Raw genomic sequence first — 13,327 nt, forward strand, 5'->3', positions numbered from 1 at the left:
TGTTCGGTGATAAACACATGATATTATGAAGATCTAGACGATCACTATGATTACGACCACGTAATAACAAGTTTGAAAATCGGGTGGTGAGGTTTCGAAAGACCGAGGTCACGAAACGGGTCAAAATACACTTTGATTTACATCAATGACAGTGAATATTTGATACAATAACCCTACACACCTTTAATCAGAGTTGAAATCGAGAAAAAATTAACACAGAGGATTCGATTCGATAAGTTCGCTTAGGGTTACGGAAGTAAGTTCGCTGGTTTATGAAAATAATAAACAGTTTGACCTTAAAAATCCTTTATATAGGGTCAAGGTTATACAGGCGAAGTTATGGATAACTTCGCCTATTGCAGGCGAAGTTATGGATAAATTCGCCTGTATTAAACTTTACAAAACAAACCCCTATAATTTGAACAATTTGCAATTAAGTTTTAAAACATCCTTTAAAGAATTAAATGATACAATCAAGACAAAGTAACCAGGTATAAAATCATACAACTACATAAGTAGAAAAACTTTTTAAAAATAAAGTACACGGGATCAAATTTCAGTCTCGACAGGGACTACCACGTTTTAGAAAATATCCGAACAGGAATCATACTAATTACGTGACTGTCACATAGATCCATGTTCAGCTGTATTATGACATAAAGAAACAGGTTGTAAGCAGGTAAATAACTTAAAATGGTTTTCATCGTTTCTGTGATACGAATTTGGTTCAATTAAGCTCAAAACTTAAATGGGCAACAACTCAGAGATTATGATGCCTCCTATCTATTCTCAAAGCGTATTTGGCTTTCCCCAAGTCACCCCGAGTTGACCTCGACCCGTAGTGTCTGATTAAGTAGTATGTACTCTTCGATCTTTAGACTCTTCTTCCCGTTGTCTTTCTTGCATCTTGATTGAGAAGTATTAACATTATTAACTCTAGAATGTCTCAATAACACAATTTTTATTTTTTATTTTTTATTTTTTTTTTATTTTTTTTAAATAAATATTTACACAACTTCAGTGTAGGAAACAACTGCAAGTCCCGAATCTGGATCACTGCAGTTTCTTGACACGCTGTCTTCATGGGAATCAGAACACTCACGGGCTCGTGTATGACTGGGTAATCGCTTTTCTGCCTATCATTCGGAAAGATATATATGGAGACATGCACAACTCTTAAGATGTTTCCACGTAAAATCGAGTAGATTTAGTTAGTATCACTTCTACTTTTACGCACCACAAAAAGCTACCATGACATACAATGACTGTTCTAATGTCTTTTAGGCCTAATAACTTCACTAGTTAAGCACACAGAATCAATATATCTATCACTTTCCAAGGTTGGATCAATTTTCTGATAAACATAGTAAAGGAACTTCTTACGAAGTAGTAGACTTGAAAAATAATTTCATCTCCCAAAAAAAATTTTAACTTCTATCGCCCCGATCAAGTCGAAGTCTTCAGGTAAACGGCTATCCTGAAGATCCTATGGGTCAGCTGGACCGACCACATACGAGTATGTGTCCTTCTAACTAAGTATGAACGACTAATTTTCAGCGAAAGAATTTAAAAACACATCATAAACCGCCCCGGTCACTTTCAGTCATCTAGTTAATGGCTATCCTCATATTCTACAAGTAGAGATGAGGATCAAACATATCCGAAGATATGTCCTTCAAACTGAGGCAACCGACATAATTCTAAGCGATAGTGACGTTTTTTTTTTTTTAAACAAAAATGAAAAACACGGTTACTCGGGATTGATCATCCCATTCAGCTCAACAAGGTTTTGAAAACGCGTTTTGTCAAACGCTTTAGTAAACAAATCAGCGAAATTATCTAACGTATCAACCTTTTCGAGCACAATCAGTTTCTTCTCAGCACAATCCCGTATAAAATGATGACGGATGTCAATGTGTTTAGTTTTGCTATGCTTTACGGGATTGTTAGTTACTGAGATAGCAGCAGTGTTATCAATGCAAATAGGAGTATGAGTGAAATTTAGACCATAAACGCGCAATTGATGTTGTATCCAAAGAACCTGGGAGCAGCAGTTCGATGCTGCCATGTATTCTACTTCACAGGTTGAAATGGCGACTGAGGTCTGCTTCTTGCACTGCCATGACACTAATCTGCCTCCTAGAAACTGACATCCACCTTTTGTTGACTTCCGACTCTGATTGCATCCTCCATTATCAGAATCTGTGTAGGCGACCAACTCCAAGTCTCCTCCTCTCGTGTACCACAACCCCAGCTTAGGCTTGCCTTTGAGATATCGCAATATCCTCTTCACACCCTTCAAGTGAGATTCCTTTGGGTTTGCCTGAAAGCGTGCACAAAGACAAACTGCAAACATAATATCAGGTCTAGAAGCAGTTAAGTACATTAAAGAACCTATGATTGCCCGATATTGGGTTGGGTCCACGTCTGCATCACTGTCTGAATCAGCACCCAGTTTATGGTTGACGCAAACTGGAGTATCAAATGGAGTGCTGTCCTCTATCTTGAAGCGTTTGAGAACGTCATGGACTAAGTATGATGAATGAACATCCCATCTTTCTTCTGATCAACCTGCAGTCCTAAAAAGAAAGTTAGTTCACCCATAGCACTCATTTTAAACCTCTGTTTCATGATGGCTTCAAACTCCTGACACATGGCGACTTTTGATGCAGCGAAGATGATGTCGTCCACATAGACTTGAACCAGAAGAAAGTCTCTTCCATTTCTCTTAACGAACAGTATACTATCTATCCTTCCCCTTTCAAATTCATTCTTAAACAAGTAATCGGATAAAGTTGAGTACCAGGCACGAGGGGCCTGATGTAGCCCATATAGCGCTTTACTTAGCTTGTACACATGATCAGAAAAGTCTGGGTCAGTAAAACCCGGAGGTTGCTCAACGTACACTACCTCATCGACTTTACCGTTAAGAAACGCACTTTTCACGTCTAACTGGAACACCTTCATCTCCTTGTGTGCAGCAAATGCCAAAAACAATCGAATCGCTTCTAGTCTCGCCACAGGAGCAAACACTTCATTGTAGTCGATCCCCTCTTGCTGATTAAAACCTTTTACAACCAGCCTCGCCTTGTTCCTGATAATAATCCCTTTTTCATCTCTCTTGCATTTGAAAACCCATTTGGTGCCAATCGCATGCACATTCTTCGGTTTTGCAACCAAATTCCATACCTCCATTTTCTTGAACTGGGCTAACTCTTCTTGCATGGCTTCGACCCACGAGCTGTCCTTGAGAGCCATTTGATAGTTCTTTGGTTCAATCTGGCTGATGAAGCAGGTGTACAAGCATTCGTTGATTATGCCCGTATCTTTAATGCTTGTGTAAACACAGGTGTGCTCATTCAAGCTTTATCTTGTTTATACACCGTCGGACAGATCACTTATCACGTTCTCCAAAGGGTGATTTTTGTGAACTCTCGTAGTCTGAACCGAACTGACTTGCAGATTGTCTTCTAAGTTCGAAGGTTGCTCATCAATGGGTGATTGTTGTTGAAAGTGAAACGGATTGAAGAATTCCTCTTCTGTAGAGGCAGCAGGGGTATCGACAGCATTTGACGAGGAAGGTTGACATTCATCATACTGCGGTCATTGCACAAAATTGTCTTCCTCATCGTAAAGCATCTTCGTAGCAATCCTCTCATCTACTTCTGCACAATCCAAGTAAGAAATGTTAAAAGATTTAAAAAGCCTATCATAGTCGAAAACCCCAGCGGGTCCCGTGCTTGGTTTTGGTGATTTGTAACTTGTGATATCAGTGTTACACACCACCTCAACCTTGCTGGTCGATGTATTAAAGACTCGTCTGTTGGGAGTCCCAACAACATATCCGACTAAAATACCTTCGTCGGCTATTTCACCAAATTTAGAATTTGTCTTTAATATCGAACACGGAGACCCAAATGGTTCGAGACCACTCAAGTTGGGCTTTCTCCCATGCATAAGTTCATAACATGTTTTATTCAATCTTTTAACAGTTAACACTCTATTAATGATATAACAGGCTGTTGCAACAGCTTCAGCCCAGAACACCACAAGAAGTTTCGAATCAGCCAGCATGGTTCTGGCTCCTTCAATTAACATTCTGTTCTTCCTCTCAGCCACCCCATTTTGTTGCGGAGTATACGGGGCGCTATACTGGTGGTCTATTCCTTTCTGTAAGCAGAAGATCTCCATTTGATAGTTTTTGAACTCTGTCCCATTGTCACTCCTGATGTATTTAACCTTTTTCCCCATAATATTCTCAACCTTGGTAATCAAATTTATTACCATCTGAATAGTTTCATCCTTTGACTTCAGGAAATATACCCAAGAATATCGAGAGAAATCATCAGTTATCACCAAGCAGTATGATGTTCCACCTAGGCTTTTTACATTCACGGGACCGAAGAGATCCATGTGAAGTAGGTCTAGGGTACTGACGATTGAATTAACATTCTTGGTGTGATGGGATTTCTTGTGTTGCTTTCCCTTTCTGCACGATAAGCATTGGTCTTCAAAGTTGAAATTCTTCAAGGAACACCCAGCACCAGCCCATTCTTGACAATGTAGTTCATTTTCCGAAGATGAATATGCCCCATTCTTCGATGCCATAACTCGGACTCCGATTCAGTTGCTTTTGACAGAAGACAAGATTCTTCTGTTGCCATCTCAGTCGACCTCATGTCCATAACATACGTATTCTTTTCTCTTGGAGCCCTCATTACTATCCAATCCTCTGGTATCTTGAAACCAGGATACAGTACGATCGCTTCATTCTTGGTAAAGTGCACAGTGTAATCTTTGTCACAGATCTGCGATACACTCAGCAGATTATGCTTTAGTTCTTCAATGAAATTCACTTTCTCTAACGTCATTTTACCATTAGTCACCGTCCCAATTCTAGTAATCCTTCCACCGCTCTCTCCAGCAAAACTTACTCTTCCTCCCAGAACAGGTTTCCATTCGTGTAACAAATTCTTGTTCCCCGTCATGTGTCAGGAACAGCCGCTATCCACAACCCATAGATTGTTTGCAGCCCTGTTCAACTGTTCCTGCACGATTAAAGCAAAGGATTAAAATCTGGGGACCCAAGACCTATTGGTCTTGGGTCGATACATCCCGTACTTTGGTTTTCAAAGTTAGTATTAGTATGATTTCTGTAAGTCCTAAAAGGATACCTTCTTGTAGATTGACTATGAGGCCATCCAAACCTTCGTGAATTAAATGAATTATTACTAATGGTTTGGTTGTTAACAGGGAAAAACTGTGATCGATTTCTTTGAAAACCTGGATTAGTCCAATGTCTGAACTTTGATGAGTTTTCATTTTTACCATTATAGTGGTTACTGTTAGTTCTATTCTCAGTTTTCGAAGGCCTCATACCTCTGAATCTCTGCTTCAGAGGGCAATCAGCAATCAGGTTTCCTATTTGATTGCATCTGAAACAACTCCTGTGTTCAACTTTCGTCTCAATAGTTGTTTTAGATGTTGAGGCTGCATTACTGCCCATTTGTCTAACATATGGTGGGACATACGGGTTTAGTGGAGAATTCTTTTCAGTTGGTTTATTTTCCTCTCCACGTTTTAGTAACACTTCCTCTACTTTTGTCTCACTCGACTCGGATGTCTTGTCCGAATTTGATGAGACAGGACTAGGAACAGAAATCTTAACACTCGAAACAGGCTTACTCGTTTCGCCTTTACTAACTTCTGGATCTTTAATAGTAACCTTAACCGGAACTGTCTGACCAATTTCAACATCAACAGATTTCTGATTACTAGGATCATAAGTATAGCTATGATTATAAGGTGGTGGAACTTCATGATATCCAATTCCTCCCCTTTTAACTGGGGAACTTTGATCACTAACGAGGTGATCAAGTATAGCGGAGGAATTTCTAAATTGCTCAAGTTTTCTGTTTAGTTCCACCACTTTCACCTGGTGATCAGCTATCTGTTTATCCTTTTCAGTTATTAGCTTGGTTTTCTCTTCTAACACTTCATAGCTAAGATCAATTACTTGTATTTTTTCAGCTAGACTAGCTTTAAGACTTCTGATATCTTTCTCACTAGCTTTTATTTTTACCTTGTAACTATTTTCTCTAGCTTTAGTGTAATGATGATCTTCTTTTAATATTTTAAATTGAGCATCCAAACTAACAAACTGATCAGTTATAGTTGTCAATTGTTTAGATAGATTTTCACATTTCGTACAAGGGAGTTTAGTACTTACCTCGGAGAGTTGGTCTGTCACTTCTGCCATGTAAGCTTGATTTTCTCCAGTCACTTTCTCACTTCCTGCAATTTCGATGTTTGCCAAATTGGCCTGTTCGAACACTTCCTCAACATGCAGATTCCAGTTGTACTCCCCGTTCTGTCTGGATATCATCGCCCTATTCTCACTACTTCCTCCACTCTGTTGTGTAGACCTGTTCTGACTGCGTTCAACTCTATCATTTGTGCATTCCTTAGCAAAGTGGCCATTCTGTTGACAGTTGTCATACTGCACCTTTGACTTATCAAAACCTGGTCTCTCACCAACAAACTTTCTACCTGTCTTCTTCATAAACCTCTTAACCCTTCTTACAATCATAGCCATCTGCCACTGCAGATCCATCTCTTCCAGATCATCAGCATCGATCTGATCATAGTCTTCGTCTAAAGTTGCAGGGTCAACAATCTTACCTTTAATGTAATTTTCGTATGAAGCAATGAAAGATGCATAGAGAGCAAACTGCTGTTCAGCAGATTTAACACTCATGGGCATCTTAGAGTAGTTGTTGTTAGGAACACTTGAGGAAAAACTACCCTTGGTTGCTTGAGGTTTAGAAGCATTTGATCCACCAGCTACAAAACACACATCACCATTCATGTTGACAGATACATGACCTTCATGTGTTGAGTTAGCGCCCGAGTCTCCCTTTGAGTAGTCAGCAGATGATTCAGACTTCGAACTTGAACTTGAATTAACTTTCGCACCATACATTCCCGGATCCTGAACCTGATCAGTTGGTGTCTCTTTTAGAACCATGTTAAGTTCAAAAGTTCGTAGTTTGTTGACTGCGGTTTCTAAGTCATAGTCGGCAAACTCTTTATCTTCTCTCATCAAGACAGTGTACATCTCCCATTTTGGTGGGAGAGCATCAAGAAGCTTTTCAACGATCTCATCTTCTTTGTAAGCAATGGAATAATTGCTGAGTTCGGTCATCAGATGATAATATCTCGTGATGATATCATCAAGTGATTCATTCTTCAGATACTTGAACATCGAGAATTGGGTTTTGAGTAGTTTAATCTTGGATGCACGAATCCCCACATTACCCTCAAATCGGTTTTCAAGCTCTTCCCATAGCTCTCTAGCGGTTTTATACTTCCTGAAGGTGTGAAGAATCTCTTGTGGAAGAGCCATTGTAATCGCAGCATGAGCTTTGCTTTCAGCCTCATACATCTTCTTTTCTTCCTCTTCCATCTTGTTGTATTTCTTAATCTGTTCACGACCCTCATACAAAGCAGTTGGTGGAATGTATCCATCTTGAATGCACACCCACATCTTGGTATTTAACATATTGCTCAAACCGATCTTTCCACGCCACGAAATCGGTACCCTTAAGCATCTTTGGTGCCTTAGTAGCTGAACCCGCTTCCACTTCCATCTTCACCAGTTCCGTAATATTTATCGAAGTCATCTTTTACGAAACAAAAACACAAAGAAACTCGAAAAATAAAAATTTTATTCTTAACAGTACTGTAGGCGAAGTTGTGGATAACTTCGCTTAAGTCTTAACTTCGCTTGAATTCTTAACTTCGCTCCCTTTTTAAATTCGCCTGAATCGGCGAAGTTGTAGATAACTTCGCTTAAGTTAAGCGAACTTGTGAGGTAGACGAAGTTGTAGATAACTTCGCTTAACCTTATATCTTCACCTAAACCCTACAAACAGTAGCGGCAACTTCGTCTGATAAACACGATGATTTTGCAGGTTTGATTTCTGGATTTTGCGAGGTATGCGAAGATGTAATGGGTTGTTTATGATGGTGGGAGGTGAGTAGGACACAAAAACTCGGTAAACTCGTCCCGCGAATAGTCGAACGGAACGATTTCTACACCCGCGTGATAATCCCGAACCACACAATCACGAGCAAATGCTCTGATACCATTTGTAGGTTCCCAGCCGGATCTACACGGAATATCTCGTTCTACGTAGGTGCGGAATCCCTACGTAAGACGATACGAGCGTAGAAGACGATACACGATAACACGATTAAACACACGTTACAATAAACAAAGACACGTTGTATTGCAACTGGAAACACGTGATTCACTGATCACCGATTACACAAACTCAATAACTCGTAAACTGAAAACTATCTCTGATCCATAAACTCAGCCGTAACCTAACAGCTTATAAAGCACGACAACTTCGCCTAGCATGTTTAGGCGAAGTTGTCCCTAACTTCGCTTGTTCCACAAGTTCGCCTATAACAAACGAACTTGTGAGAACTTCGCTTAATACAAAACACAAATCCAACTAACTCGATTACAGACACTATATACTGAACTACTGACATCATGTATTTTGGACGATGTTTTATCTAGACGATTGTTATGTTTAATACTGTTGTTTTCGTGTTTTATCTTATTAGACGATGTTTTATGTTTATGATATATATGCGTATGAAATTTTTTGGATTTGTGTTGTTTTGAAAATCTGGAAATTATCATGAAATGTAGGAGAACGGGTCAGGAAAGGAACCGAAAATAGAGCAGTGCTGGACAGCATGCCTGCTACTATTAGCGGCGACATGTGACTATTAGCGGCGACACATGTCGCGGCTAAAACCCTGTATATTAGCGGCGAAATATATTATTAGCGGCGACAAAGTATTAGCGGCAACCGTGACTTGTTAGCGGTGACTTGTGACTATTAGCGACAAGATATTAGCGGCGATTTTGGTAGCTATTAGCGGCGACATGTGTCACCACTAATACGCAGTTTTCTTGTAGTGAATCACGAAAGAGGATGGTTAGAGATCATGGTCTAGTTGAATTATTTCTGTCAAATTAAATAAACTTTCACCTATTATTGGATTTAGTAATGTTTTTCAAATGACGATACTATATTTCAACTTGCGCTAGGCTTTCAACTATGATAGGTTCTTTAAAAACCTAGTATTCAACTTTGTTATATTAAAAGTGACAAATTGCACTTGGGCTATTGCCAAGAAAGATAGGTCACGACTAGTTGCATACAAAACTTTTGTGTAAATAACTAATAATGCCTTTACAGTTATTAAGTGCGTAATATAAAGGCCTGTTGGCTTCCAATATTTAGCAATTTGAGTTATTTTGTCCAATATTAAATATAAATAGCTGTTACATGAAATATCTAAAAATGTTAAATGTTTATGTGTTCTCATACTCGTTAATTCATATGAATTGTAATCAAGAACGAGTGTTAACACAAGAATATTATCCTTGCTCAGTTCCCTAAGTCAGCTTCATTCGCTTGCATGCTCAATTTATTCATTGGTGTCTTGTTTTTACAAGCAAAAAATATCCTATATCAAACCCATTCCACTAAGCTGAATTAGGTAACTGTTTCTAACTATTTTGTTTTATTTATAATATGGGTGGTTATTTTTGTTGCATCTTCTTCCCTTTCACATATGAAATGGATGTTCTTTTCGCTAGCAACAAATTAGTAATGTTCAAATGGTTGGTTGGGACATGCAGGGCTGGTTCAAGGAGTTACTTCAAAATAGGAGTTGACCCTTTTGAAAATAGTAAAACTCTACCAAGAAAGTTTAGCCCGCACCACATTTGCACTTGAGAAATACTCCACTACCTCCTTTTCATGCTCGAGCCCTGCCATTTTGGCAAAATAAATAAATAAGCCCACACACTCTCGAATACCACTAGGACATAGCCCATTGTCTTTTGCTCACATTAATCTGATAGCGGCAAAACAATTGATTCACATAATTAAGCAAACTTGTTAAAGTAATCCCACGGCCAAAATTGTCGCTTAAACCCCAAAACTTAGATGAAAAATGTGTTATGCTATAACTATATCCTTGCGGTAACTATATATCTATGCGATACCTATACCGTCCGACACAATACATTGCATGAACTATATCAATTCAACTACTACCATGCATGTGATTACTTAATAACATGCGAAGACTTACTTCAGTTTTTGAGAAACCATAATTCAATTTGTTACGGGTGCTCGAACCGTTTAGTCTTGTAAATAAATTAGCATCGTTACTATATTCCACACACCTCGATTATCAATCCTTTGTGGTCCTATGCAAAACCGTTAATAAAGCTTTTTAGTCGACAAGTACCTTATACCGAACCGAACCAAACCAAACCTTGTGGTTGAGATTCGATGATGTTTGGAATTAACATAAACCTTTGATATAGTTAATCTTTGCCAAACATAATCCTTAATTCTTTACTAATGAGTTTGGATACAAGAAGGGTGTTTCTAGTTTTCCTCTGAGTTTCTCTTTCTACTCTTTTTCCATAGCTTGTAGAACCGTTTTTGTTCTAACAAAGGAGATGAGGTTGGGGTTGATTATTAGTAAAGTATTAGGATAGTTCCACATTACCCTCTTTAACTACCAAATCTCATTATTTTCTTTATATTTAATATAAATCAGTTGCCTCAATTAAATACTTAAAGTTTATCAAACGAAATCTCGGGATGTTACGGTTGCACACATTCATGTGATAATGATATGTAATATAAATATATACGTAAATCCTAAATATTGTCAATTATGTTAACCGGTTGTTTCAACAAATTTGTTGGAGTAAATAACTAAATGTGCCGTTTATATATTCGCATAACTGGATGGTTTAAGCCAAGAGTCAAAGCGGATCAAAGGTATTGCAAAATGTGTATAATCATACGGAGCTTATCTGGAATCTATCCAAAAGAAACATGCAAAAAACCAAATTTATGAGCTTTGAGTTGTTTGGGTGCTTACAACCTAGTTTTCCAAGTGTTTTGTGTTATGCGAATTAAAACCCGTCAAGTTGATTTATTGGAATATACCTTTTAATTTTTGAACATAGAAGTTAGAAATAATTACAACACATATATAAAATCAAATATATTCAATTTTCTTGTGATTTTAATATTTTTAAAATCAGAATAATAAATGAATTCGTTCTTAATTGTTTGTATTCAAGCTGGATTGTTCACACACACATATGAATGCCAAAAAACATAATAAAACAAAATAAAAAAACCAGCATGTAAATAATACTAATACAATGGAGGATTAAAGAGCGTTTATAATTCAGTTATGTACAATATACATTAACTCAAATGCACAGAAGAAGAAGGTAAATATGATACTACATATTTACAAATATTTTAGCATAAAAGCTACTTGTGTTTATTTAAAAAATGAAAAGATAATCAAAGGAAATAACATACAAATGAATAAAAGTTCATAATATTATTAGTCTTTTCATAAACCCCATGTCAATGTAAATCTCCTAAACCTGAAAGCAAGCAATATACAAAGGATAATTGAGCATGTGAAATGAATATTATGAAATACATGAACAAATTAACAGAAACAAAATATTTAGTGTTTGGAGGCTTTTCGTCAATACCTTATTTAAGACCTTGTTAATGAAGTCCTTCATATCTAACATAAGTTGATCGGATTCTGGCAACTCCGAGAAGAGAAAGAACTCATGAAATGTGTTTGGGTAGTCAATCAAGTACGCTTCCTTCCCGGACTTCTTGAGCCACTGGTAGTACCTTATATGTCGGTCCCGGAGGGTATCAAACCCAGCCGCGACCACCATTGTCGCGGGAAAATCCATTTTGGATATGTCCAATGCATTGGGCCCGGTAACATTGATGATAGGATGGTCTCGGTTGAAGGGTTCACCTAGGGGCATGAACGCGTTCCAAAACCAATCGGTCCGCTTCATTGTCACGAGAGGTACTGATCCATCCATCCGTATTTCAGAATCTGTTCGCTCCTCCCCGCCGAGAAACGGTTGGATCGCCACTAGCCCAATTACCTACAAGCCATCATACTGTTCATCAGCAATCATGCGGGTGGTATTTGTTGTTGGATTTTAGATCACTCATTTCTTCTTAATTTCTTACAAAATACAACTTACGTGTGTACGATGCTTCAATTAGAAAGATACGAAGTTGTTGATTTTTCAAACTAGGAAATTAGATATGTTTATATACGGATAATAATGCATGAATCCAGTAGCATATGTATACATATATATAGTTAAGTCGTACCTGGAGTTGCTGGAATTTGAATTGGGAGGCTCTTAGAGTCACATGATGAGCTAGGTGTCCGCCAGCGCTATCACCGACGATAAAGCACCGTGAAATGCTGGCATTCTCCGGCAGCCATTTTGACCGGTTATCTTCATTGTCCAGAAATTTCAGCACATCAAACCCATCGTCATGTTGGGAAAGGTGTCGGTTCTCTGGTGCAAGACGGTAGTCGACAGAAACAACAATGGCACGCAATTCGCTCGCGAACTTGCGGCCCACATAGTCTAATATCGCCACATCCGGGGAGAGGAAAATATATCCACCGCCGTGAAAGTACACCATCACCGGGAGATCTTCTTCAGCGTATTGCGTGGGGACAAATACACGGAACCAGAGATTGCGAGTTGGATCCACCATGACATCGTGTGTCTTGACACCGTTGACGGGTATGGACAATGCCGGGATCTGAAAGTCCACGAGATTGAGAAGACCGCGGGGCACCGTGCCGTCATCCCGGAGAAGTGGGTCGATTGCAAGGTCTATTGCCGATAGTACAATTCGTGTTCTCAAGGGCAAGGATAGCTGAGATTTCGGAGTTTCCGCTGCTGCTGATGATTCCATAATTAATTGAAAGACTTTTGTGATCAGAGAGGTACGTATTCAAAATTCAGGTTGTGTGACAAATGCTAAACACATCAACTCTATTTATACTGCAAAATATGCGACGTTATATCACACCATCTTTGATTATTTCAATATTTCAGTCAAATGAAACCTTCACCTGCATGTTCACACCAAAAAGGTTGGTCATGGTCAGGGTCTAGTTGAATTAAAAAATTCATCTTCAGTCAATAACTAATGTCTATTACAACTTTTTAGTTTTGTCAAAAATAAAAGGCTCTATTCATGATTTTCCCCTTCGTTAACTTGTTTTACATTGAATGTTTGTCCGTCACTTTTTATTTCAGATAAGCCGTCACTTTTTTAAAAAAACTTTCAACGTTTTAGTTTTACAAATGGCAAACATTTTGTACTAAATAAATGAAAATTAATATTGACAA

The 13,327-nt window shown here is 38.4% G+C and overlaps 1 pseudogene; it reads right to left on the reverse strand.

Moving 5' to 3' along the window:
* Positions 1 to 11,509: 11,509 nt before the first annotated feature.
* LOC143533552 (putative carboxylesterase 18 pseudogene) lies at positions 11,510 to 12,887 on the reverse strand (annotated as a pseudogene).
* Between the last annotated feature and the right edge of the window lie 440 nt (positions 12,888 to 13,327).

Source organism: Bidens hawaiensis, unplaced genomic scaffold (genome assembly GCF_021521415.1).
Source record: "Bidens hawaiensis isolate Kalapana, Puna unplaced genomic scaffold, B.hawaiensis_p1.1 tig00000760_1, whole genome shotgun sequence".
Lineage (NCBI taxonomy): Eukaryota > Viridiplantae > Streptophyta > Magnoliopsida > Asterales > Asteraceae > Bidens > Bidens hawaiensis.